Source organism: Odocoileus virginianus, chromosome 31 (genome assembly GCF_023699985.2).
Source record: "Odocoileus virginianus isolate 20LAN1187 ecotype Illinois chromosome 31, Ovbor_1.2, whole genome shotgun sequence".
NCBI lineage: Eukaryota > Metazoa > Chordata > Mammalia > Artiodactyla > Cervidae > Odocoileus > Odocoileus virginianus.
Genome location: NC_069704.1, coordinates 35,945,067 through 35,972,114, shown reverse-complemented (window position 1 = coordinate 35,972,114; position 27,048 = coordinate 35,945,067). Strand labels below are relative to the sequence as shown.

General features: G+C 47.8%; 1 pseudogene; it reads right to left on the bottom strand.

Annotated features, from left to right (window-relative positions):
• Positions 1–1,533: 1,533 nt before the first annotated feature.
• Positions 1,534–19,076, bottom strand: LOC139032376 (clusterin-like; annotated as a pseudogene).
• Positions 19,077–27,048: the final 7,972 nt, after the last annotated feature.

Here is a 27,048-nt window from a genome sequence, read left to right as displayed (position 1 = left end):
GATGTATATTTGATGAACAGGATTCTTTAGAGAAGATTCATAAATGGAAAGGCTTCTTAATGTGGAGAGAAGTATTGCAGTTAGTCAGTGCCACCTGCTGGCAATTTGGGGGTACTGCAGAACAGCTATATTTCAGAGTGAGGGGAGAAATTTTTTTAATTTATTTTTTAATGGAAGGATAATTGCTTTACAAATTTTTGTTGTTTTATGTCAAACCTCAACATGAATTAGCCATAGGTATACATATATCCCCTCCCTTTTGAAACTCCCTCCCATCTCCCTCCACATCCCACCCCTCTAAGGTTGATACAGAGCCCATTTGAGTTTCCTGAGCCACACAGCAAATTCCCATTGGCTATGTATTTTATATATGGCAATGTAAGTCTCCATGTTACTTTTTCCATACATCTCACCCTCTCCTGTTTAGTAGCTAAGTCGTGTTGGACTCTTTTGAGAACCCATGGGCTGTTACCGCCAGGCTCCTCTGTCCCTGGCATTCTCCAGGCAAGAATACTGGAGTGGGTTACCATTTCCTCCTCCAGCGGATCTTCCCAACCCAGGAATTGAATTTGCGTCTCCTGCATTGCAGGTGGATTCTCTACCACTGAGTCACCTGAGAAGCCCCGAGGGGTGAATAGTTATCAGGAAAAACCCAGGCAGAGGAGAAATTCTTAGGGTTGAGGGAAAGATACAAAGGTTGTATAGAACAGACAGTAAACAAGCAATGCCACAGTCAAGAAGGTTTCACAGGGATTCTAAGCTCTCACAACTAAAAGAAAATTTCCTCATTTTGTTTTCTGGGGAGGAGTACATTTTCCAGAAGAGAAATATCAATTATGTATCAAAATAACCAGTATGCCTTATGCACCATAATTTTCAATATATTCCTTCGGGAGATCACCCTCACCCCTATCATAGTATGTATCCACTTTAGAAGAAAATGGGAAAAGTTCATTTTTCAGAAACATGCTTTAGCTGGCTGCTGGGCATGTCTCTTCCTAAAAGCAAGAAATCCTTGAACTGGACCAACTTCATCATCCCACTCCTTTTATTCTCAACTATCTGAGACTATACCATCTCAGCCATTGGTTTCTCTTTTCTCTTTTTTCCCACATCCAAATGAAGATATTCAGGGGTTCAAACAAACAAACAGAACAGCCAGCCTAAGGAGGGCACAGCAGGCCTTCCTGGTGGTCCAGTGGTTAAGATGCCACACTTCCAATGCCGGGAGTGTGGGCTGGATCCCTGGTCAGCGAACTAAAGGGGGCTTCCCTGGTGGCTCAGCGGTAAAGAACCCGCCTGCCAATGCAGGAGGTGTGGGTTTGATCCCTGGGTCAGGAAGATCCCCAGGAGAAGGGAATGGTTACTCACTTCAATATTCTTGCCTGGAGAATTCTGTGGACAGAGGAGCCTGGTGGGTCGTAATAGAAATCAATAGAGACTGAGCGACTGATCAACAGCAACAGTGAACTAAGATCCCACATGCCTCAGGGCGAAACCAAAAAATTAAAAAAAAGAGGACACAGCAGAGCATTCAGATTACAAGGCGGTTTATTGAGCTAGTGGCATGTGAGCAAGTTCTTCCAGTGATCAGCAAATGCAGGCATCAGTGCGCTTCAGAGGAGTTCGGAGGAAAGAGAGGCTGGTGGGGTCAGAAGGGCCTCGAGCCCAGGACCTGGTCACCTGGTGACGTGCAGAACTCTCTAGAGGGGCCTGAAGCTCATCTCAGGGGCAAGTGGGCGCAGATGCCCCCACACTTAGAAAAGCAACTTTCACGCCTCACTCCTCCCTGAAAAAGAAACAGGGGAGGGGAAGGTGAGGGCTGATAATCACAGAGAAGCAGCAACCAACACTTTGATTCTCATCAACCCAGAAAGAACTTCCTCCAAAGAAAGAAGAAAATTCCTGGTAGCTTCCCAACTCCCTGCATGCGCTCTGGCTATAGCTCCAGTGATGCCTCTGCCCTGTTTTGTGGACCCCCAGGGAGCTGTTTGCCCCAGAGGGACTGAGATGGGGCAGGGGGGCATACACTCACAAGCTCTTCTGGTGGTATTGCTGCAGCACTTTTTCTACCACGTTCTCCATAAAGTCAGGCCTGGAGACTTCCTGCGGGACCGTCACAGTGATGGGGAAGGAGTTGAAGAGCTTCACAACACCTTGGTGAGGCCGGACGAAGTGCTGGGGTCGGAGCTGTGGGAATTCACCTGGAAGGAGAAAAGGTAACAAGGGTTGGGGAAGACGGTCAACCCAGACTCAGCTGGCAACTCAAGTAAGGCTTCATTCGGATCTGTGGACCGAATGAACTTTGCTTTTCCCTAACCTGCACAACTATACAACTTGGTGAACAGAAATGCCCTGACTCAGAGACACTACTTTGTGCGGGTAAATGCCTTCCACGAAGGACCAGCCCTGGGGGAGCCCCACCAAGTAAAACTTGGTTTCCTAGATGCCATGTTTCCTTTGGGCAGCAACCAGCCAGGCAGTGAGAGAAAAGGAATCAGGGAGAGAAAAAGAAACGTTTCCCGGTACTAGAGAGATGCTACTTATCACTGGAGGAGAACAATGGGCCAATTCACGAGGCATCCTATGTGGGACAGGGCAGCTCTCCAGAAAGAGAGCTCTGCAAGCCAGGCAAACAGGGTGATCACCCCTCAGGTAGGAGATGCTGGGTAAGCTGGTGAACCTCACCATTTCCTCAATGGTAAAATAGGATCGTGACACTCCACCTCATCAGGCGATGAGGTCTCCGTGCACCGCTGTGCCTGAGTGTTTGCTTCCTGCAGTGGGACAAGTGCTCCATCGAAAGCAGACATGCCCCCATGAACATCTTGATCCCGTTTCACCCCCGGGGAGGACCACGCGACCTCCAGACTGCACTGTGAGTGTAGCTGCCGTGTGTGGCCAGCACGGGCTAACCGTGGAGACCTGATAGTCCTGGTCGTCGTTCTGCGTGAGGCTGGCCAGCTGGGACACCCAGGTGGACTACTCGTTCAGCTGCCTGAGCGGGGCTGACGTGTTGAGCATCTTTCTGCTGGTAGGACTGGAGCAGCTGGCCGTACAGCCTGCTGAACTTCTCCGCCAGCTGCAGGGACGCGTTCAGCTGCTGGCATAGCAGTGTCTGAGTCGGGTTGTTGGCAGAACAGTCTGCCCAGAGATGGAAAGAACACAAACAAATGGCAGAAATGTGAAGGGAGAGCTCAACAGGGATGAAGACAAATGGCAATCGGTTCACACAGTCAGGACCTGAGGCAGAGCTACTCTGAGGGCCGTCTTTCCTCCGTGTGTTCGCTGTCAGCCCAAGATAAAGCAGAGAGCCCGCCCTGAGTGTTTATCAGCACATACTATCTTCATCAAAAAAGTCTTGCTCTGGGAGACTGTCAGCTGAACTAAATTGTTTCAGTAACATCACTGATTTCTCTTTGGATGCAAGACCCTGCCTCCCTGCAGATTGGCAAGGAGGGGCTTTATCCACACCTCAATAAGCAAGGACTTCAGGGCTCTGTGTGCAAACACCAGGAGCTTCTCACTGCCCCCGTCCCCCCAGGAGTCATTTCCAGAAATGGTGGACATTACCTGTAGCTGCCATTTGTGTGGTACTGCTATGCCCCAGGCATCACTGAACGCTGTGGATAGCAGTGATCTCTAATAGTCTGATGTACTCTGATGTCCAACAATGAAACTGAGGAGCACAGAGCTAAATCATTTGCCTAAAGTCATAGGATGAATGATTTGGGAGGTCAGGATGGTGAACTCAAGGCTTTAACTCCTAAACTTGGGCTCTTCCTATTGAGTCTGTGGCTCTGCAAAGTTCTCCAAGTTTGCCTGTATCTACAGAGTTGGAAATTGTGGCTCACAGAAGAGCCAGCCAGGATCCTCGGACCACGAGCACACAGGAAGTGAGGGGGTCCAGGTCTGCCCATCTGCCTGGTGTGGCTGGCTGCCAAGCTCACCAGAGAGTAGGGAAGTTCATTGCTTTTGGTCCCCCCACACCCCCACCACCCCGCCCACTATAGGAGGTCAGGTAGACAAGGGTTGGAAACAATGCCCACTCTCCTTAAAAACTACTGTTTTTCTCTCCCTTAATTGTTGAAAAATATCCCCAAAACAGCACATGAAACTCAAGCAAGTCAGGGAAAAGGAGTTCTTTGCACACTTCATCATGCTGGTTGTAATCATTTCTATTGGTTTAGGTTTAGTCACTAAGTTGTGTGAAACTTTTCGACCTCATGGACTGTAGCCCACCAGGTTCCTCTGTCCATGGGATTCTCCAGGCAAGAATAGTGGAGTGAATTGCCATGCCCTTCTCCAGGGGATCTTCCTGACCCAGGAATAGATCCGGGGTCTCCCGCATTGCAGGCAGATTCTTTACCAACTGAGCTAGGAGGGAAGCCTTTTGATCATTTCTATTATATTAAAATAAAATATCAGGTGGGGCAAGACATAGGATTATGAACAATAAGTTGGGTTGAAAAATACGTACAATGACTAACAGCTCTTCATGCCAGGGAGTCACTGAAAATAAGGACAGTCATTGAGAACCAGGACGGAGGCTAGAGCCGCGGCTCTCTCCTGGGGCAGTGCTGTCCCCGTGGGTATTTGACAAGGTCTGAAAACACTTTGGGTTGTCACAACTGGCAGAGTAGGTGGTGGGAGGTTACTGGAGGCCAGAGATGCTGTGAAATGCCTTACAGTGCCCAGGGCAGCCCCCATCACAACGAATGATCTGGTCTAAGCACTTCCCTGGTGACCCAGTGGTTGAGACTCTGCCTTGCAGTGCAGGATCACGGGTCTGACCTCTGGTTGGGGAACTAAGATCCCACATTGCGTGCTGCAACAACTGAACCCATCCACTGCAATACAGGACACAATGAGGACCCCGCATACCACAGCTAAGACCCTAAGCAGCCAGATAAATAAATAAATAGTTTTTAAAATAAATATTAAAAAAACAATGAAACCTATCATAAAAAAAAAAGAACAATCTGGTCCAAAATGCCAGGAGAATGGAAATTGCAACAGTTCAGTCTGGAGGTCCCAGGCAGCACATGCTCCAAAGGTTGCAAGCACCTTGGATAAGAAGTCATAAATAAAAAATAAAAAAAAAAAAAGAAGTCATAAATCTTCCTCGGTGTATAAAAGAAAACCAGTGTTTCAGGAAGGTGTGATCAGTGACCGTTAAGATCAGTACTAAGGAAAAAAAATTAAAAAAAAAAAAAATCAGTACCAGGGGCACCAATCTGAGCTTGGGCATCTGTAGGTCTCTTCTTCTGGCCCTAAGGTGACTTTCTCACTGCGAGGTACTGTGTGATTTACGGTTTTCAAGCTATGATATTTTATGGGCTATACCCAAGAGCCGCACTTGTGGACTCAGCTCACTTCTTCATAGATCAGCCTCATATAGCACTTGTACTTTTGCAGTGACTTCTAAAATTATAGCACTGAGATTAGGAACATTTAACTAGACTCTGAAGGCCCGGCCCAGGCACCCAAAAGAATTAAGTAAGAGCAAAGTCACAGGATCGATCCACTCGGGGTGGGGGGGGTGGGGGTGGGGGGGTAATTAACTCCTTCCTTCCGAGCATAAACTTTTGCGAGCCAGGAAGTGTGTCTCTGCTTTTATAGCTGTTACCTCCAAGTAGGAAGAATTCAGTTCCCCTGATAAAACAGCAACAGCGGAAGAGAGCTATTTCCTTTGCCTCAGGGACCAACCAACCACAGGGAAGGTGGCCAGGAAGTGAAGGTACCACAAGGAGAGAACTGTATGTTCAGGGCAGAGAACACGGCAGCACTGCTGGGGAATGCACGCCAAACACCCCGCAGGAGGGGTGTCCTGAATCCTGAGCAGGTCACTGAACCTTCTCTAACTCAGCCTCCTCCTCTGTAAGACAAGTGGCTACCCCACTTATCCTAGGGAGAAGCGTAAATGTGAAGTGTTTACAAGAGTGTTCAGTAACAAACACACGGCAAGAGTTTAACAGAGTCCACACATCGAGGGTTTCCTCGATGGCTCAGTGGCAAAGAATCTGCCTGCCGACGCAGGAGACTCAAATTCGATCCCTGGGTCGGGAAGATCCCTTGGAGTAGGAAATGGCAACCCACTGCAGTATTCTGGTCTTGGAAATCCCATGGACAGAGGAGCCTGGCGGGCTATATAGTCCACAGGGTTGCAAAGAGTTGGACACGACTTAGCAACAAAACAACAGTAACAACAACATACTGTCTAAATTTTCATCGTCTGCAGTCAAAAATGAGGATGTCTACTAGGTTTGGCCCTTGGGGACAGACTAACTAGAGGAAGTCACAGGATGACAGCTTTTTAGAAAGCATGGCTGCCCCTCCTATAGTCAGCCTGTTAACCGTGAACTGATGCGATAAGTATTGGGTTGGCCATAAAGTTCTTCGGGTTTTTCCACAAGATGTTATGGAAAAGCCTGAATAAACTTTTTGGCCAACCCAATACTTTGTATTCTGTCTCCCAACTTTGGGGACAACTCTGCATCTTAACCCTCGACCCCGGATGGGGATCCAGGCAGAACCGAGCAAAGACCCCTCTCCCACCAACAGCCACAACTGGAAGGTAGCAGAGTTGGCATTTGAACTCCCACCCGCTTGACACCCTAAAGGCAGCCCCAGTGAGGTGCTGGGAACCTGAGGACACAGGCGACCAGGGGGTCTCCGACTCATTCACTCACTCACTCAGGGAGTTCCAAGATCTCCTGGCACTTCTCGCACTGGTCGTCATCCACAGGCATCCCGTGGATTGTGGCGGATCTCCTTGCACACGGTGCGGTCACTGTTTTCTAGGGACGCACAAGGGAAGTCACACAGAGCAACATGGGCCGCCCCATCTCTCTGAGCCCTTCCATACCGCTGTCTGGCCCTTTGAAATGGTTCTGCAGGCAGAGCAGGTTGGCATCTGGCTGTCTGCCTGCAGAAAGACACAGGCTTGGGTCAGCAGTGGGACTCCCTGCAGCAGGACCAGAGGTGGTTCCCGGGGCCCCCTGAGCCGGGTATGGTCTCCCTCTCACCTCTTCCACCTGTTGACACCTCTCCCACCTCCACGTTTTCTGAGCTGCCCATACTTCTCTTTGGCATCATAACCTGTTTTGGTCTGCATTGTGTCTGGCTCACTTCTCTCCCCCTGGCCAAGCAGCAAGCCCCTTGAAGGCAGGAGTAAGATTCATATGGAACCTCCTTATAACACAGGGCACCCCCCACCTCACCTTACGATATGCCGTAAATGCTTATTCAAGTCAATTTGTTGTTTAGCGCTAAGTCATGTCTGACTCTTTTGTGACCCCATGGACTGTAGCCCGCCAGGCTTCTCTGTCCACGGGATTCTCCAGGCAAGAATACTGGAGTGGGTTGCCATTTCCTTATCCAGGGGATCTTCCTGACCCAGGGACTGAACCCATGTCTCCTGCATTGGGAAGTGGGCTCTTCACCACTGAGCCGCCAGGGAGGCCCATTCACGCCCACACCCTCCTGTATTTCCAATCCTTTACAAGCCAGACCCCAGTGCCAATCAAACTGGAACATTTAGGAGGTGGGGTTGGCCAACCAGTGTCTATTGATTCACTGAAAGAAGACACTTCTAAAAGTTTTGGCTTTTCGTATTCATTCAAAAGATACTCACTGTGTGCCCATTCTCTACCAGACCCTAAGGTTATAGCCATGAACAGCTTTCTTAACTGTACAGTTATACAATTATACAATTCACTGCCAAGATAAGCATGGTGTCCACATAAAGCCACCTGAATTCCCAAGACAAAGGGATCTAGTTTTCAAGAGCAGTGGTCCGCAACGTTTTTGGTGCAAGGGATCAGTTTTGTGGAAGACAATTTTTTCCAAGGACCAAGGGGTGGGGGAGGGGGTTTCAGGATGATTCAAGAACATTACATTTATTGTGCACTTTATGTCTGTTAATATTACACCAGCTGCATCTCAGATCAACAGGCATTAGATCCGAGAGGTTGGGGATGCCTGCTCTAGAGGAAATAGTGTCATGTCCACCAGTTTTTGGAAGGAGCCTGGAAAACTCAAAAGAACACTGGTTCCAAGTCCTGTAGGGCTAGATTTGACCAGCCTAAATCCTGGTTTGGATCTTCCCAAACCAGGGATCAAACCCGCATCTCCTACATTGCAGGTGGATTCTTTACCGCTGAGCCACCAAGAAAGCCGGTGAACCTCTGGGCATGCTCCTACACTCTCCATCAAAAGGGGATGGTAGCCCCCTCCCCAGGTTGCTGGGGGGGTTCGGATGGCATAGACCAAGTCCTGGGCACAGATGTGAGGATATAATGCTCCCTACCTCCACAATCCCTTAGCTATTTGTACTTTTCTTTAGCATCACAGCCCATCTGACTGGGTAAAGCATCCCACTGAACTGTGAGTTCTCACCCCCTCCTTCTCACCTCCTGGGAATTCCGTCATGGGGAAGTGGTAGGGAGTCCTGTGCAGGTGGGCGTCCATGGCCTGCTGGGCCTGGTGGATCACGTCGTAGAAGGGCGGAAACACATCATGAAAGTTTGGGGTTCCAACACAGGGAAAGGCAATTTCTGGGCAAAGCGGGATTTGGGATTAAAGACCCACCTTGGGAATGAGCTGAAGGGGAAGTAGTACTGAGTGTCCTGGGGCCTCTGGGGAAAGAACCAGTCCTGGAAGAGTTCATTCATGATGTTGGAGGCCTGGTTGATGCTGTCCTCCATGATGTCCATCGCATGGCTCTGCTGCCGGTCATTCTCCATCAGAGAGTCAATGCGATCACCATTGATCCAGAAGTAGAAGGGGCTCTGGTTCAGGAACTCCTCAAGCTGTGAGATGGAGGATAATCAGAGGAGACTCCCCCTTGTCAAGATGAGCCAGGCCCGTCCCGGCTGCACCTGGGACATCTAGGAGTCACAGCAGGGGTTGGAAAGCCAGGCTGGGAATGGCCCCCCATCTTTGAAATGTCCAAGCCAGCCCCCTCCAATCTACTGACTCCAATGGGGAGAAGCAGGAAGACCTGAAAGACCAAGAAAGTCACAAGGCCCACCAGGTGAGACTAGTCTGTTGCCCTCTTTGACTCCCTCCCCAGGCAACGAAGTGCCAGCTGATGGGACTCTGGGGAAGGGCAAAATTCATGAGCCCTAATTGAGCAAGGCCTGTAGGGGAGGGTAGATGGATATTGGAAACTGAAGTCGCTCAGTCGTGTCCGACTCTTTGCGACCCCATGAACTGTAGCCTACCAGGTTCCTCTGTCCATGGGATTTTCCAGGCAAGAATACTGGAGTGGGTTGCCATTTCCTTCTCCAGGAGATCTTCCCGACCCAGGGATTGAACCCAGGTCTCCCGCACTGTAGGCAGACGCTTTACCGTCTGAGCCACCAGGGAAGTCCAGATGGATATTAACACGCTAAAAATTCTTAATTCCTTTTGCTGAAGTGGACACAGGGCTCTGCCCTACCATGGAGCCATTTGTTACCTTATGCAGCTAAGAATTGCTGGATAAGAATCTTCTAAGATGGCAAATACCTGACACAGGTGCTTTTCACTATCCCACATTACTGCACTCATAGCAGACATTACCAATCAATCACGACACTCTGGGCTCCAATGCAGCCAGAACTAATCAGTAGCAAATAGCATGTGAAATGAAGCTGTGAGACTGTGATTTATCATAAGAAATATATATATGGTCTGGTTCCTGACAAGGAGGTGCTAAATCTCTTGGAATTTCCTGTGATAAGAGCAATCAAAGTGTCTTTGTTTTGTTAAAGAAGTAACATTTTGAAAGTAACTAAGGATGGGGGCTGATTGCTGGGAGAGCCAACTACAGGATTAAAGGGTTAGAACTTTCGGCCCTAGCCCCTGATTTCCAGGGAGGGGAGTGGGCCTGGAGATTAAATCAATGACGAATGGCCAGTGATTTAATCAATCGTGGCTGTGTAACAAAGCCTCTATGAAATCCAAAAGGATGGGCTTGGGAAGCTTCTGGGTTGATGAAAACATGCACCAATGAGACACAAGAGACTGCTGACTCAGAGAGGACCTGAAGGTTCCCCATCCCTCCCCGTTCCTATCTGTGGCATCTCTTCCATCTGGCTCTTCCTGACTTATATCCTTTTGTTACTTTTTTTAATGGATGACCAATGGGTCACCCATTGGTGGCTTTTTTAAAAATGATTTTTACTTATTTTTGATTTTTAAAATTTATCTTTGGTTGTGTCAGGCCTCTGTTGTGTCACGCAGGATCTCTCATTGCGGTACACAGCCTTAACTGCCCTGTGGCATGTGGGACCTAGTTCCCCAACCAGGGTTTGCACTCATGTTCCCTGCACTGCAAGGCAGATACTTAACCACTGGACCACTGGGGAAGTCACCCAAGTTATACCCTTTAATAATAAACTGATTATCTAGTATGTAAAATGTTTTTCCGGGTTCTGTGGGCTTCTTGAACAAATTAATTTAACCCAAGGGGGCAATCCACCTGCAATGTAGGAGATATGGGTTTGATGCCTGGGTCAGGAAGATCCCTGGGAGAAAGAAATGGCAACTCACTCCAGTATTCTTGCCTGGGAAATCCCATGGACAGAGGAGCCTGTCAGGCGACAGTCCATGGGGTTGGAAAGAGCTGCACACGACTTAGTGACTCAACAACAACAAAAGGAAGTGGTCATGGGGCCCTCTAACCTACAGCCAGCCAGTCAGAAGCACAGGTGGCCACTCGTGATTGGCGGGTGAAGTCGGGGGTGGGCGTGGCGGGGCAGACTTGTGGGACTAAGCCCTGAAGCTGTGGGGTCTGATGCTGTCTCCAGGTAGATGGGGTACGACTTGAGTTGAACTGCAGGGCACCCAGCTGGTGTGGGAGAACCCCTTGGTAGGGAAATCCCCACACTTGGAACTCGGCGCAGAATCAAAGAAGCACATTCAAGTTCTCATCCCCTTGCCCGAGCCATGCTGTGCTGAAGGGGCGGGGCCGCTGGTCACCTGGTGGCCAAGCAGTCCTGACCGCTTCTGCACACACGCGCACAGAACTGCACACAGGTCTGTTTCAGGCAGGGCTTACACTCAACCCAGAGAGCCGTCATGGTCTCATTGCACACCCCCTGGGACGCCTCCAGCTTGGTTTCGGAATCCCTAGTGTCATTCAGGGCATCCTGGGGGATGACACAGGCTGGCTTAGCCCCAGAAACCACGGGCTTCCCCTTCCTGAAGCAGGCATGGGTGCCCACCCCCAACTCTGCCCAACCTGGGCACGTGGGGTGCTTATTTCCATCCCGCTCTGGCTCACAAGTTCCCACATTTGCCACCAGGCTGTCCCTTCTCATCTGGTTTTAAGCATCCTCCCGTCTTCATCCTGCTCCTTAGTCCTTTCTGGCCACTAGAGTCCATCTAGACATTTTTCTCTGATGCTGCACCTACTGTCTTTACCCCAAGACTTCCCTCTTCTCACTAACTACCCCACTTTCCACTCTCAACTTCAGGAATTTTCATCTTTTAAAGCTTCCCTGAATCTTATTTTTCTACGGCAACCACAGTCCACAGCATGCCATGGGAATAGGTAAGTTTCTGAAATCAAAATCACACCTGCTACCAAAAGTCTCTAAAATGACCATGACATTTGATCCAGTAATTCTGCAAGAATCTAGCCCAAGTAATTCCTGCAATCAAGGAAAAATCTGTATGCCTGAAGATATTTGTTACAATATTCATGAATGGCAAAAAAAACAAAACAAAACTGGAGTTAACTCAGATGTTCAAAACTAGGGGACAAGTTAAGGAAATAGTAGTACTACAAATGGAAGCTAGGACAGCATTACCAAGGGTGTTTGTAACAAATGTTAAATATTATAATAAGCATTTCTCATGTTAAAAAATTCACGAGTTTGAGTACAGCCACTGTCCAAAAACTATAGAGGAGAAAAAGTAGTAAGAAATAGACTAAACGTAGGTATCCTTAGATACCTAAGGAATTGTCCTAAAGTAAAAAGATAATGGAAAAACTTTTCTTCTGCTGCTTTTCTATATTAAAATCTTGAAAAATAGCTGTTTTACTCTTTAAAGAATTAAGTAGACCATCCATACCCCCAGATGAAGCTGCTCTAGGAATGTCTGACCAGGAGGAGCCAGGTGGAATCTTCTCCTGCTTCATGTCCCCTGTCCCCCTGGTCTGTGTCCACTGCCTCTTGCTCCCAAATGGGGAAGGCCACCACATCTCCTATGAGGCCAATTCACAGGCAATTCCTTTCTTTCCAGTTCCCATACTCCTCAACTGAAGTCTCTTTCCAAACATGATGTGCTTTATAGAACCTGGGTTGTCAAATATCAAATTCCAGTGAGAAGCACAAATATTCCAGAACAGGACTTGCCACTTCTCCGTGGACTCTAGGAGGTTTCTCACAGCATGGCGGGAATTTCTACTCACGCCAAGAAAGGGCATTAAGTTTCAGAGAATGTTAGGGCTGCACCCAGGCCAACATTGCTGCAAGTGGCTACCATGAAACTGTGCTACAAGCTTTCAGGAAAAACACAAATGGATTCCCTGGTCAATTGGATTTGGAAAGCACTTGGGTTAAATGAAGTTACATGTGTTTCTTTACTGCAGAACTTCTCTAAGTCTTTATAATGATTTCACCCCACACATTAGGGACCATAGGCCCCATCTCAGCATCTCTGTCATTAGGGGTATGGTAGCAATAGGAGTAGAATTTGAGGATACCCTGACAAAGACTATTGATTTTTTAAATAAGCTGGGGTGCCCAGGTGGTGCTAGTGGTAAGAACACGCCTGCCAGTGCAAGAGACATTTAAGAGACGTGGGTTTGATTCCTGGGTCAGAAAGATCCCCTGGAAGAGGAAATGGCCACTTGCTCCAGTGTTCTTGCCTGGAGAAGCCCATGGACAGAGGAGCTTGGCAGGCTACAGTCCATGAGGTCTCAAAGAGTCAGACACAACTGAAGCAACTTAGCACAGCACAAATAAGCAGTTTCCTGAATGACAGTGGTTTAGTTGTGTATGTTCACTGTTGGACTTAGGTGTCTCTTTACAAAGTAGACCAGACTCAGACCTGAGCAATAGAGTGTGTGCCTGCTGTACCCACAAAGGTATTACCCACACTAGATAAGCTTCCTGAAGGTAGGGTGCCATCCCCCTTCTAACCTGTGACAGTGACAGACCCTACCCAAAGCCAACATCAGAGCTTGTACACAATCCGGGTTTAGAAAAAGTCTATTGAAATGAATCTGGCAGCAGGCTTGTAATGAAACCAGATCCAAAATCTCACCTCCTGAAGCTTTCAAAAGCAAATAAACCTTCCCTATTTGTTAACCACAGCCCCTGGCATCAGATGACACAGCAGGGAAGGAAGGTTGGCAGGTCACCATGGCAACCTGGCAGGGCACCTGGAGGAGCCAGGGCCACCCCCTCCCTCCAGCAGAGAGGATCAAGGCGGGGCCACGGAGTCTTCCTTACCTCTTCTTCATCTTGGCTTCCTCCAGGGAGCTGTGCAGTAACTTGTGCTCTTCATTGGTTTGTTCTATTTGGGTCTTTATCTGTTTCACCTCCTTGAGGGCATTTTTAATTTCTTTATTCACATACTCCCCTTGGTGGACATTTCTGCAGGAAACGGGCAGAGAGGTGGATAATGTGAATGGGTGGTGCTGGGAATACAATCCTGGAACCAGTTGAAAGGGTCAAAAAAGCCAGTGGATCTAGGGGCTGCCGTGGCTGGGGTCCCCCTGGCAGGCAGCCTTCAGGGTCCCAGCTTCACTCTGACACAGGTTCCATTCCAGGTTCCATCTCCAGGGCGCACTGAAGGCCCAGGGCCTGAGAATCAATTACCCAGCTGCTCAGAAATGCAAACACTGGAGCAGACACACCCAGAGAAATAACCCAGTCTGGCTTACTTCACTCTGTATAATGGGCTCCAGTTTTATCCATCTCATTAGAACTGATTCAAATGCATTCTTTTTAATGGCTGAGTAATATTCCATTGTGTATATGTACCACAGCTTTCTTATCCATTTGTCTGCTGAAAGATAAACAGCAATACAGTATACTAACGCATATATGTGGAATTTAGAAAGATGGTAATGATAACCCAATATGCAAGACAGAAAAAGAAACACAGATGTACAGAACAGACTTTTGGACTCTATGGGAGAAGGTGAGGGTGGGATGATCTGAGAGAACAGCATCGAAACATGTATATTATCAAGTGTGAAACAGATCGCCAGTTGGATGCATGAGACAAGTGCTCAGGGCTGGTGCACTGGGATGACCCAGAGGGATGGGATGGGGAGGGAGGTGGGAAGAGGGTTCAGGATGGGGAACACATGTAAATCCATGGCTGATTCGTGTCAATGTATGGCAAAAACCACTACAATATTGTAAAGTAATTAGCCTCCAACTAATAAAAATAAATGGGAAAAAAAAAAAAGATAACCCAGTCTGCCCCTGGGGCTCTGGAGGAGCAGACTAACCAACTGCAGAAAATGTTCAAGGAAAAAAAAATTCTGGAAGCACAATTTGATGTTTAAGCATCAAAATATAAAATAGTATCCTTTTGGGTACAGTTCTTTCTGGAATGCAGTTTAAGCAAACATCTGAACTTCGTCTTTGTTCCAATGCATGGTGTCAGGGACAGGAAGTTGACTTAATTACACCATCCCACAAGGAGACTGTGATCAGACACACCACAATGTTTGACAAATACGATGAGACAACATTACCAAATTCTCTGGTGCTTATCCTGGGCCAAGTACTGCGCTGCAGGCTCCATGTACATTTTATTTAAGACTCTCAACACTGCCTTCACCTCATTGCAAAAATGAGGATGAAGAATCATAGTGAGATCAAGATACTCACCCTCGGTTATACAGCTGGGAGGGCGGAGATAAGACTCCCACCCACCTCTGATCTCAACATCTGGGTTTCTAACTACTACCCCAGAGAGTTAGTCAGCTCGCAGGACAAGAGTGGAGCAGAGGGAAGACAGGTGTCAGGAAGGACCTAGCAGAAGAGGGGAACCAAAAGCTGGGCTCTGAGGGATGACAAACCCTCCTAATGAATGATATTTTCTCTTTCCTGAACCCAGAGCATTGGTTTTGTAGGTGGAAAGGCGGCAGACACAGGTAGTAAGCATTATGGAAACTCAAGGGGGACGTCCACAGAGGCCCCAATGGTCCAGGATTCACGGAGCTTCATGGGGAAGGGGGGGGCATGCTGGGCCAAGCTGACTGGGAAGAGAACAGCCAGATGAGATAAAAGATCCAGAAAGGGCTTGGGGTCCACTTGAAAGTGCCTGTAAGCCAACCTGACCACAAAGAGCCTGGACCAGCAACAGAGAGCTCAGACAGGGCCCCGGGCAGAGCAAACCAACCTGATGCACAGGTCAGAGATGGGCTCTGACCCTTGGGGTCCTGACAGAAGGGCACGCCTGGTCACTTACCGGGAGGCTCTTTGCCCAAGACTGCCCGGCCACTCTCTCAGCTGAGCAGCAGCCCCATCAACAGCAGTAGAGTCTTCATCTTGCCTCCTTCTCCAATTCTGGAATCCCAACACGCCTCTGTTTGGAGAGAACAGGGGACTGTCATGGTAACAGCGAGACAGCCCGCTGGTGTCCATCCCAGCCTGCTGCCTGCTTTCCTGGAGCCCTGCTGAGGCCTGGCCCTCCCCTATGCCCTCAGCTCACATCACTGCCTTTTCATCCCAGGGACTTGACAAGAAAGGACCACTCTTGACACTGGGCACCTTCAAAAGAAAGTGGAGGCAGAAGGGTACCAGGAAGAACCCTAGGAAAGCAGCCTAATACAGAAGAAATAAGGATCTGGGGTTGGAACCACTGGACTCGGGTACAATCCACCCTCCCCCTGCTCCTCCTCCTCCCTTCTTCCTCCTCTTCCTCTCCTCCCCTCCCCATCTTCCCTCTCTTCCCATCATAGCTGACTATGCCTGAAAAAGACACATAAGATTTCTGCATCCAGAGAAGGCATCTATCTCAACAAACTCAACTCTGAAAACACCTCTCTTGGGTCACTCATCCAGCCTCTCCCATCCCCTTAAAGTGGGGACTGCAGCCCTGAGCACATCCAGCCCCTGCTGTTGGCATCACCAATCAATCACAGCACCGTTCCCCAACCAAGCCTCAACACCTCCCAAAAGAGCTTTTCAAGGGTCTGAAGCAGTGATAGCCTCAGACCCTCTGGGTCAATACAGGGAAATAAATCCATTTATCATCCCCAGCGTGAGACTTGAGGCAGGAGGCATGAATGGGAGAAGAATGAGGCGAGGGGGACAGTGGTCTTCAGGGATGGGCAAGGCCTAAGGGATTGGTGGGTTGGGAGTGTGGAGCGGGGGGCAAGGAGCCTCCCCAGAAGAAGTCCTGCTGGGAGGAGCGATTCTGTGCTCCACCGGTCCCTTTCACTTGGCTGGTCCCTCTATGCCCAAAGCAGGGCCTCTCCCAGGGTCCTCCCACATCACTAGGCAGGTCCCTCTATGCCCATAGCAGGGCATCTCCCAGGGTCCTCCCACCATCACTTGGCTGGCTGTCCTGAGCCCTGGACCAGCTGGTCTTACACAATGGATCCTTTCCCCAAAGCTGAAGTTGTTGCAAAACAAAAATCCCTCTCTTTGCCTTCTTCCACCCCGCACCCCTCCTCCCCACAACTGCTCATCTGAACTCACCCGCTTCCCCTAACAAGAACGGGAAGGGGCTTTCCCCTTCCTGAAACGATGCACACCCTGAAGCCGTTCTCAGCTCCTCCACAGGTCCACTGGGAGCCTTGGGAGAAAATGAATAAGGCAAGTCTCTCCTGAGACACAATTAGTAAGGCAGCTGGGCTGCGGTCCCTGAGCAGTGTGGGAGAAGAAGAGCGGGTCACTGCCCTCCCCAGAGGTGGTGGGTGGGCAGCCAAGCCAAGGTGCTATTTCAGGTCTGCCAGGCACAGCCCCTGCTGCTCACTGAGGCCTGAAACACCTGGAACAGGGACAGAGGCTTTGTCATTCATGGCAGAGAGAGAAAGCCAGAGAGAAACCCCTCCGGCAGAGCACTCCTCCCACATTAGTGAAGGCTTCGTAGAAATCCATACCCCAGCCTTTGAAATAGGCTGTGACTGGAAGACAGGGCATTGGGTCCTGAAGAAAAGAGACGCAGGGAAGCCAAAGGCAGGAGCACTGGATGAGGAGTCCGGAAACCCAGAGGTCAGTACAGGATCTCCCATCAGGAGCCTGGGGGCCGTGGGAGTCATGGAGCTGAGAGCTGGGACAGAGACCTGTCTCCCACCCAATCAGCTCAGAGGTAAGGTAGAACCCAGAAACAGGCTGGGGCTCCCCAAGGCCTGCAACAAGCAGGTGGCAACCCCTGGAGGAGAACCCAGCCCTCCCAATCCCCCAGCCCAGTGTTCTTTCCTTGACACCAAGTCACTGAAATCTGAGCCTCAGTTTCTCCATCTATAAAATGGACATAATACAGATCTCAGAGATGTGAATGTGGTCTGTAAACACAAGGGTCTTATGTCATCATTGGAAATTCTGACTCCTTCAAAAATAGACGTAGGACCAATTGTGGGCACTGGCACAGTACCTTTCGGGGAAGTGGGAGAAGGTGGCACGTAGAGAGAGGGACAGAGGAAAGGAAGCAGGCACACAGAGGCTGCCTGTGGTCCCTCCCTGCTGCTAAAGTACCTGGGAATTAGCCGGGAGTCCTGTTATCACACCAGATTCTGATTCAGAGACTGCTGTGCTAACAAGCTTGCAGATGATATTGATACTAGCCCAGGGGCAGTATAAGAACAGCGGCTGTGCCGCCAGATTGCCCTCCCTTTGCACTGACTCCCCGCCCCTCCCATTTCCAGACTAGGGCACCAGGTTGCCAACTGCTCTGATTAAACAAGCCTCTCAAAGGCCCTCCTTTCCCCAGAGGAAGCCATGGGGAAGACACTGTCATGCAGCGTAAGCTGCAGGGTTCAAAGCCCAAAGCCCAAGCTCCTCTCCTACGCCCTCCCCAGATAGAGCAAACTCAACCAAAAAGAAAAACAAAACAATTCACCTGTAATCACACCTTCCAGAGGCAACCATTAGCATTGCGGTATCTTTCCTCTTTTCTGTGCATTTGCATACAACTGGATCCATTACATCCACTATCTTCAAATACACTCTAAAAGCACACTTTTGGGGCTGTGTGTCTGTTAACTGGTGTACCTTATTTTGCCATCCCACATGGCTGATCATTTAAATTGTCTGTAATTTCTGACTACTTTTATAATGAACTCTCAAAAGCATCCTGTTATAATATCTGTACTTACTCTTAAATTCCTAACCCCATTCTTAAATAGTAATAATCAGCTTCTTTTTTCAATAAGTCCAGAAATTCTGAAAGGTCAAGACTTGGATTCTAATCGCAATTCTAATACCTGTTTTCTGTTTATCTTTGGAGATTTTTTTCTTTCTGTTTATCCTTCCAGATTTTCATCTATAAGATGTGACCGTTTGAACCAGATGTCTGAAATCTGAAGGAGGCTGTGTGACGTTTCTCTGATGTACTCTGGTGCATTAGGAAGCAGCTCTGCCACTCCAGCAGCAGCGTCAGTTCTCCAAATGTCAATTTCCCCATCTCCACGAAAGGAGGTTCACTAACACCCATCCTGTTTACCCCACAGAACTGTGATTGGATTTTCGGGCCCCAACTCTGTTCCCTGGCGATGGGGCTCCAGCCACCTCCCTTCCCTGGATCTTCCGACTCCACCCAAAGCGCCCCTCTGACAGCCCTGGGACTACCAGCGACCACCCTCTCCTCGCCCGGCGGCCCCCCACGCCCACTCCTACGCTCATCTTCTGGGTGGCGGGGCTCTGCGCAGGGGACTGGGAGAGAGGGGACGTCTCACCCGTCAGCGCCGCCCGCAGGCTCCTCCTGGCGACCGCGTGCAGTGCACGATGAGGCTCGCGTGTTTATAGCGCTCCGCTGCGCATACGCCCACTTTGGAACTGGCTCTAAACCTGCAGGACTTACGCCCAAAGAATGCCGTAGACAGCACGGAGAGCTTTCCAGAAGCCGGCGCGGGAAGGGTGTGCGGAGATGCGGGGGGCGGGGGGCGTCATTTGGGGAGGAAGGTCTTGTGCAGTACCCGGCGGGGGGCGGAGGGGGGCGCTTCGGCACCTCGAAAGGCTCGGGCGGAGACAGACGCTGGATGCGGGGTCGCACCCAGAGGACTCAGAGCTGGGGCACGGCGCCTCAAGACGGGAGAGCCTGAATTAACGTGCACCGCGAGCGCCCAGCTCCGCAGGAGTGGAGGGATGCTACGCGCCCGTCTGGTGCCTACTCCCAAATGAAACCTCACAGTTCCGCTGCCCGATTGAACGTTAATTTTTCATATGTGCCACTCCTCTGGCTCCATTTAACAGCATCAGAAATATCGGGGGTGTGATGGAGAGGGATGTTGTGATGCAACACAGAAAGTATGAAATGACGGCTTCCCAGACCACTACAGTGACCTGGCGGTCCCTTGGCAGACCTGCTAGGCTGCAGGAAACAGAAACAGGTTTTTAGGGATGAACAGAACATTCATTTGGAAAATTAGAAGGCCCCCCTGACTCTTTGATTCCCAGAGTTGAAGTATTGTCCCCATGCACTTGAGACCCAGCCAAACCAGGTGGGCGTCATGAACATGGAACCCTGCTGCCCCATGCGTTGTCTGATGAGCTACTGTCCAAGTCTTGAAATTCTCAATAGTTTTTGAACAAGGGGCCTGCGTTTTCAGCGTGCATGGAGCCTCACAAATTATGCTGCTGGTCCCATTTGCGAAGAGACTCACTGATCAGCCCCAAGCTCCCTCTGCTGACAGGAGGAAGCTTGCCAACAGACTGCCTGTGGCAGGGGGCTTTGATGGGGCAGAGGGGTGACAGCAGTCTTGCCACCCCCTAGCAAGGAGAGAACCAGCCCAGAAGCTGCACGGTCATAGCCATGAATACGTCCTGGGGAAAAAATGATCGGGCGCTCTGATCCAGGATGTCTGAACCCTAAGAGAAAGGTCTAGGGGCTCGAGAGGATTTCTCGTGCTGGCTGGGGGGAGATGGGGGTGCAGGGCAGGTGTGGGCAGTATGGTCCACTCGCCAGCTGAAAACCAGCAAGTTGAGGGGCTCAGAGGAGAGTTGTATGGCCAGGGGCTGAGTTTTCCTGCTCATAATTTTCAACATACAGCTTCAGATCCAGTCCCTGGTTGCTCAAGGTCCAGGGGCGACTAGAAACCTGCCTCCCACCTTTTCAGGAAGGAGCACAGAGAGAGCTTCTAGGGATGTGAAAAACAGGGGGAAAGTGGAGGTGGGACTTTGCATGGAATTCTGAGGCAGTCTCAGCTCTGTCCGGAGGCTCTGGGTGACCCTGGTCAGACCAAAGATTTAACCCTCACGTTCCACCCCTGCTCCTCAGTTCTGTTTCTTCCTCCCTGACAGTAAGGAATCTGGAATGCATCATCTCTGAGGTCCTCTTCAACCTCACCAGGAGCAATGCCAAGTGTGAGAAGATCATTGGCCCAGAAGGAAAAGAAAAAAAAAAAATCCAGCCAGAATTTGCAATAGTATTTCTCCCTTAGGGCTTCACTTTATCTTCTTGAAAAAGTCTAATTATCAGTAACAGCTACATTTTCTATGCAAATTGCCTCCTCTTTAGCATCCTATCAATGCCCAAGGCCAAAAGGATTCTCTTTGAGCATACTCCTGGTAACTTTTCTGTTCTGTGACTCCCCCAGCATCTGATACAGGAGGCACAAATCTATACTAATTATATTTTTGAAAAACCAGACTTTGGAGGACAAGGCAAGGAGATCTGCCTTAGTCAACTGAAGTAAGGGAAGGGAGGAGAAGACGGGATTGGGAGAAAAGAATATGATTCACAGCTTCAACTGTCCTCCTCTGGGAGGAATTACTTGATGACTCCAGCTATTAAGCAGACAAGGCTCAGAAGATAAAACTTGAAGGAAAAGAGTGCACCGTCAATGCATCACTGGATTTTAAATGGTCTAAGTAAATCACGGAGTCCAATTGGTGCAGCCCTCACCCCATAGTTGATTCTTTCTTTTTAACTTTCATTGACCTGTAGTTGATTTCCAATTTTGTGTTAGTTTCAGGTGTATAGCAAAGTAAACCAGTTACACATATTCTTACATCCACTCGTAGGTGAGAGTATTGAACAGAGTTCCCTGTGCTATGCAGTAGGTACTTGTTACCTAGTTTACATATAGTAGTGTGTATATGTAAATCCCAATCTCCGAATTGATCCCTCCCCTCCCCTTAACCCCTGGCAACCATAAATTTGTTTTCTAGATCTATAATTCAATTTCTGTTTTGTGGATGCGTTCATTTGTACCCTTTTAAAATTTGTTTTTAAGTCTTTATTGAACTTGTTACCACGTTGCTTCTGTTTTATGTTTTCGATTTTGGCCACAGGTCATATAGGATCTTAGTTCTCCGACCAGGGATCGAACTTCTACTCCCTGTTTTGGGAGGCAAAGTCTTAACCATTGGACCGCCAGGGAAGTCCTCTTGTACCTTTTTCTTTTTTTTTTAGATTCCACTACTTGATTCTCAACTCCCCACCAACCACCACCACCACTGCCACATTCCCATCAGGTAGTCATCCTGCCTTTGTTTGGATGCTCCCAATAACTGGGAGCTCATTACCCACATGCACAAAATCATCTAGAAAACTGTCTATAGAACTTGGTGACGTCTGAGGCTGGCTCCTGCAAGGGACAGTCTCAAACCCAGGTCTGACCTCTGAAACCACACAGAGAAAACCCAATCCATCTCCCCACTGCTAGCCCTTCAGCTATTCAAAGGCATCTGGTCATTTCTCCCAGCATTTCCCCAGGTTTGTCGCTGCCTGCTCTGTCATTGTTTGCAAATTCTTCCCCAACCCTTTGGCCTTCTGCACGTTACCTCTCTTGAGCCCTGGGCCTGCCAATACCGGTGAGGACTGACCACAGGCCAGAGTAGGACCACTTGCTCCCTTGCCAGAACACTCGAGATAAGCTTTTATTTAGCTGCTGAGTCATTTGGTTGATTCATATAGAATTCATCATCTTTTTGGCAGACACTGCTGTTTAGTCATTTTTCTTCTATCACAGATTTAGGCGGTCAGGTTTGGGGTTTGGGGTTTGATGTTTTTTCTTGGAGTTGGGGAACCATCAAGGAGGGGGCAAGGAGAAAGTAAAGAACTTTACTTTTATCTGTTCGTCTCTTTCTGCTTTGCCCACCGTCTCTCCCTGGCTAGGTGGTGTCTTTTTTCTGCACCCCACCACCACCACAACCACGGTCCAGCTCTGTGCCAGCAGCGTGGCAGTTTAGCTACCGCTAATGGAAATGGAACTAGCTAGAAATGGATGAGAGCAGTAAATACTCCATGGCCTATAATTAAGAATCACTCTGCAGGCTCTAATTATAATTTGGGTGTATTTAGTCATAAAAAAAATAATGGATAATAAAATCAGTAGTGATAAAATTAGCCTAGAGCTGATGCAGAGGCATCCAGACTGCTGTTTCAGGGCTTCCCTAAGTCCAGAAACATTCACTCCATCCGCTGTGCTTCCCTTATTTTCCCAAATAGGATCTCTTTGGGAAAAGATCTGATGCTAGTCTCTCTTGGGTTGCTTTTCATGGACCTACAACTAGCGAAATATTACTTAAACTGCCTTCACTGTTATTCTTTTATTGGTGTAAGAGATTCTGAAATTGGGATTGTAAGGTAAAAGAATATGTCATGTTAATGTTAATATAAACAGGCTGATGGTAGCAGGAACTCTCACTGTCTCTGAGAAAACCCAGTTCCCACTAGACCATCAGTCTGGATGTAGTTGTCCTTTTGAGTGTTTGCCACTCTGGTGGGTAAAACTGACATTTTACTCTCTTACTATCTTTGTTTATAGTTTTCAGATATTCATTTTAAAGTAAAGTTTCCTTTTCTGTGACTTGCTTATTCATATTATTTCCTTGTTCTGTTGGGTTAGTCATCCTTTTTTATTTATTTATTTATTTAGTCATCCTTTTTTAAATTGAAGTGTAGTTGGTTTACAGTGCACCCATTTTTCTACAAATGTAGATCCAAATCTTACTGGAGAAACAATGAAAACCCTTCTGCAAGGTGAATGGGGTTGAGGGGAGGTAGGATAAATTTGGGATTAAAGCCCAAGTCTTTCTCATTAGCACTGCTTGAGAACTGCCTGGAAGAGGGGATCCTAGAGATGGTCTTGTGGGCCCTAGACGGCAGTCAGGGAGACAAGACAGGCAACAGCGAGAGGGAGGTGTGGGTTCTGATGGGAACCTGGCAGGGCGTCCCCGTCCTGATGAGCGGATCTTGGTATGGTGGACTCAGCAACGCTCCCCACTGGCCTCTTTCTAGTTCTTGGACACTCCACGTCTTCACAAAACTCTTTGGGAGCAGCAGCAGTGCTAGACAAGTACAAGGTCTTAAGTTTCCAGGTATTTCTCTGTAGGTATCCCCGCCCCCAACCACCTGACATGTCTCCAGAATCTACAATTTGCATTCCTCCACCAAGAGAAGGCCCAAGACCCACTAAATTGGATGGAAAAAGCAAAAATGAAAAGCAGATGCCCCACATCCACACCCTCTGTTTCTGCACCCAGAACCTTCTACTGGATATACTGCTCAGACTTTAATGTCTACAGAGGGGTCCTGAAATAGCAGGGACAAGATGTGAAGTTTCATCTGAAAATTGTGCCAAATAACTGCATATTAGCCAGAGTAACTTATGTAACATGCCAGAGTTTTGGGGGGTTTTAATGCTTTCAAAGTACTGTTCACCAGTGCTGAGACACTTACCTATTTCAGAGCAGGAGACAGATGGTAGACTAGCTGCAACATGTGAGGGAGAGCACTTTTGCTTGGAGGACTTGTTGCCCTCACATTGGACCAGACCTGGAACCACTGGTATCTTCAAAAATCCCTTCTAAGCATTCATCACCCCACCAACAAATCAGATGCAAGAGCTGAGAGGTCACTCATAAATCTTGATATATAGTTGGTATATACAGGCCAAATGGAATAAATTCACCATAAATCTTGGAAGAAATGATCCACTAGCAGCTTCTACTTCTCCTATACCTATAGAGGCATGGCCAGATCCATGCAAGACCCACTTTGTCGCCAAAGTTTGTGTTCACTGAATGTTTAGTATCTCCCAAGCACTATGCTTACATCATTATCTCAAGAAAGCTTTCCTACAACCCTGCAAGGTAAGTAACCACTGTTACCCATCTCACAGATGAGGAAACTTGTCAAGATTAAGCCCTCACCCAGTTGGTGGAGCCAGCATTTGGACCCATGCATTCTTACTCAAGAGCTTTCATGCTTAGCCTCTAAGCTACACTGTCCCCCAGGAGATGGCACAGGGTCAGTGAAGACAGATGCCAAAATAAGCACCTCGTCCCCCACAACTGCCTCTGGAGAGAAAGAAATGGTTGCAACAGACAGAGGAAATGGAGTTCATCTCAGAAGCAGAGGAGATGGGACCTCTGGAAGCTCTGAGCATAATCACTCTGAATGCAAGTGCCTTTGATTGCTAAATTAAACTACAGGGTCTGCTGAGACTAAAGTACTTCAGCAATCATTTTTACTTAAAGCAGTCTATAACATTTGAAGTTTCTTCCTGAAAAACAAACATTTGTTCTCAAGAAAACAAATTCCAAATGATATCTGGGGAAATGAAACATTGGAAAACACTTTACCAATTGATCTCAATGCAGAGATACTTTTAACATAAAAACTCTAAGCTCAGCGTCTCAGCTCCCTGCAGACCACCACACACACACACACACACACACACACACACACACACACACACACACACACAATATTCATCACATACACATACTACACAAACCATGCACTTACACCAAATGATACACACTCATCATCAAAAAATACAACATAAATACACACACATGTACAATCCACATATACATAACACATATATACCCAACATGCAAATCACACACACACCACATAAATACACATGTACTACCCTTGCCACACAAATCACACACACACATGCATACACATCCCACATACTCCACACACAAGTAGTAAAGTAGCACCTGTGTTTGCAATTTCCTTTTTGCAGTCATTTATGGTACTCTTGCCTGGAGAATCCCATGGACGGAGGAGCCTGGTAGGCTGCAGGCCATGGGGTCACAGAGGGTCGGACACGACTAGCGACTTCACTATCACTTTTCACTTTCATGCACTGGAGAAGGAAATGGCAACTCACTCCAATGTTCTTGCCTGGAGAATCCCAAGGATGGCGGAGCCTGGTGGGCTGCCGTCTATGGGGTCACACAGAGTCGGACACGACTGAAGCAACGCGGCAGCAGCAGCATGGTACCTTTCATTTCAGTTTGAAGAGTACAACTCTGTAGGGACAATTGTTTTAAATTTGAGAATGCTTGAATTAAATAACAATTTTAATTAATTTTATAGTAAAAACTCCAGTTTACATTAGCAAAAAACAGGTACGGGGCTTCAAAAACCATGCTCTGAAGCTTATTGAGTCACTACAATTTTAAATTTTTTAATCTGCCATTAGAGGGGGAAAATACTTTGGCACATTCTTATAATGAGCCTCTTACTGTGACTCATGCCATAGATGCCTTGTGAACATGCAAAAGAAAATAACCAGACTAATATGTGAGGAGAATTTCAATGATGGGAGAGAGGCTGTTGGTGTGAAACAAGCCTTTCCCACCCTTCACTGACTTGGGGCTCCTTCGAGTGCCCACATCAGGCTAAAAAAAAAGTATTCTCACAGAGTCAAGAACTTCAGAACACACCAGTGGGAAAGATTTTTCAACTTGCCCTGAGATACACTCCCTTTATCCACTGAACACTCTCTTAAACCTAACAGACTATCCTCTATTTCTTTTATTCTCCTAATTAAAAACCTAAGGCTAAACACAAGTGACCTCACTTGCCTTCAAGCTTAGCCCTGGGGAGGGGAAATGATGGAGAGGGAAAAGAAAGTCAAGGAAGTTAATCAAGACGAGATGAGGCTGAGTGGGTTTCTCTGCAAGTGAGTTTCTCAGAAAGGAGGGGTGGAGTGAAGGGGGCGGGCAGAGCACAGGGCTGAGGAAAGTGGGTAATGCCCATAACTGAGAAGTGTGCATCTAGTTCTCAATGTACCCTGTGCCAAATAAGCTTATACTACATCCATTTTGTGCACTGACTTAACGAGTTCAGTTTACATCGCAATTTGGGGTTGTCTATGAGCATGTAATTATTCACTCTATTATTTATTACATTATTTTTAAGTTTCAGGGGGCAAAGATTATTTTTTACTGTTGAAGAAGATATCAGGAATGTGTTTTTATATAAATGTTGGTTACAATTCACCTTTAAGGAAGCTCTTGGAAATTTATTGTGAATCATTACAACACTGAACAGTGTTTGAGCCATTCATTATCTCTCTTCATAAAAACCACTAATATCTAATAAAATTTTCTGGGACTTCCTTGCCAGTCCAGTGGTTAAGACTTTGCCTTACAATGCTGGGGGTGTGGGTTTGATCCCTGGTTGGGAAGCTAAGATCCCACAGGCCTCCCCGACATGTCTCATGGCCAAAAAACCAAAAACCACTAGTTAGAACTAATCAAACTACTCACTAAGGGGCTAGTTATGAAACAGAAGCAATACTGTAACAAATTCAACAAAGACTGTTTCTTTTTTTTTAATAAAAAAGTCCACCTCAGAAAAAAAATCTTTAAAAAAAGAAACATGAGTTTAAAATAATAACAATATAATTTTCTAAGTAGTGGTTCATAGGTGCCACAGATAATGATGAAACAAAGGCTTTATTGTGAGCTGCAGGAAAAGAACTAACAGGATTTTTTAGGACTAGAAAAGTTCTTATCTTCTCCTTGGAGCAGAAGCTGGAGAATACTTCAATCAAAGCAAATGCACTTGTCTTGGAGACTTTTCTTGAACCTTGATTTACTGTTAAGCTGACTTCCGTTCTTAAAGGGGAAAATCCTATTTCTGTTCTTACAATTTTCCTTTTTCCTAAAA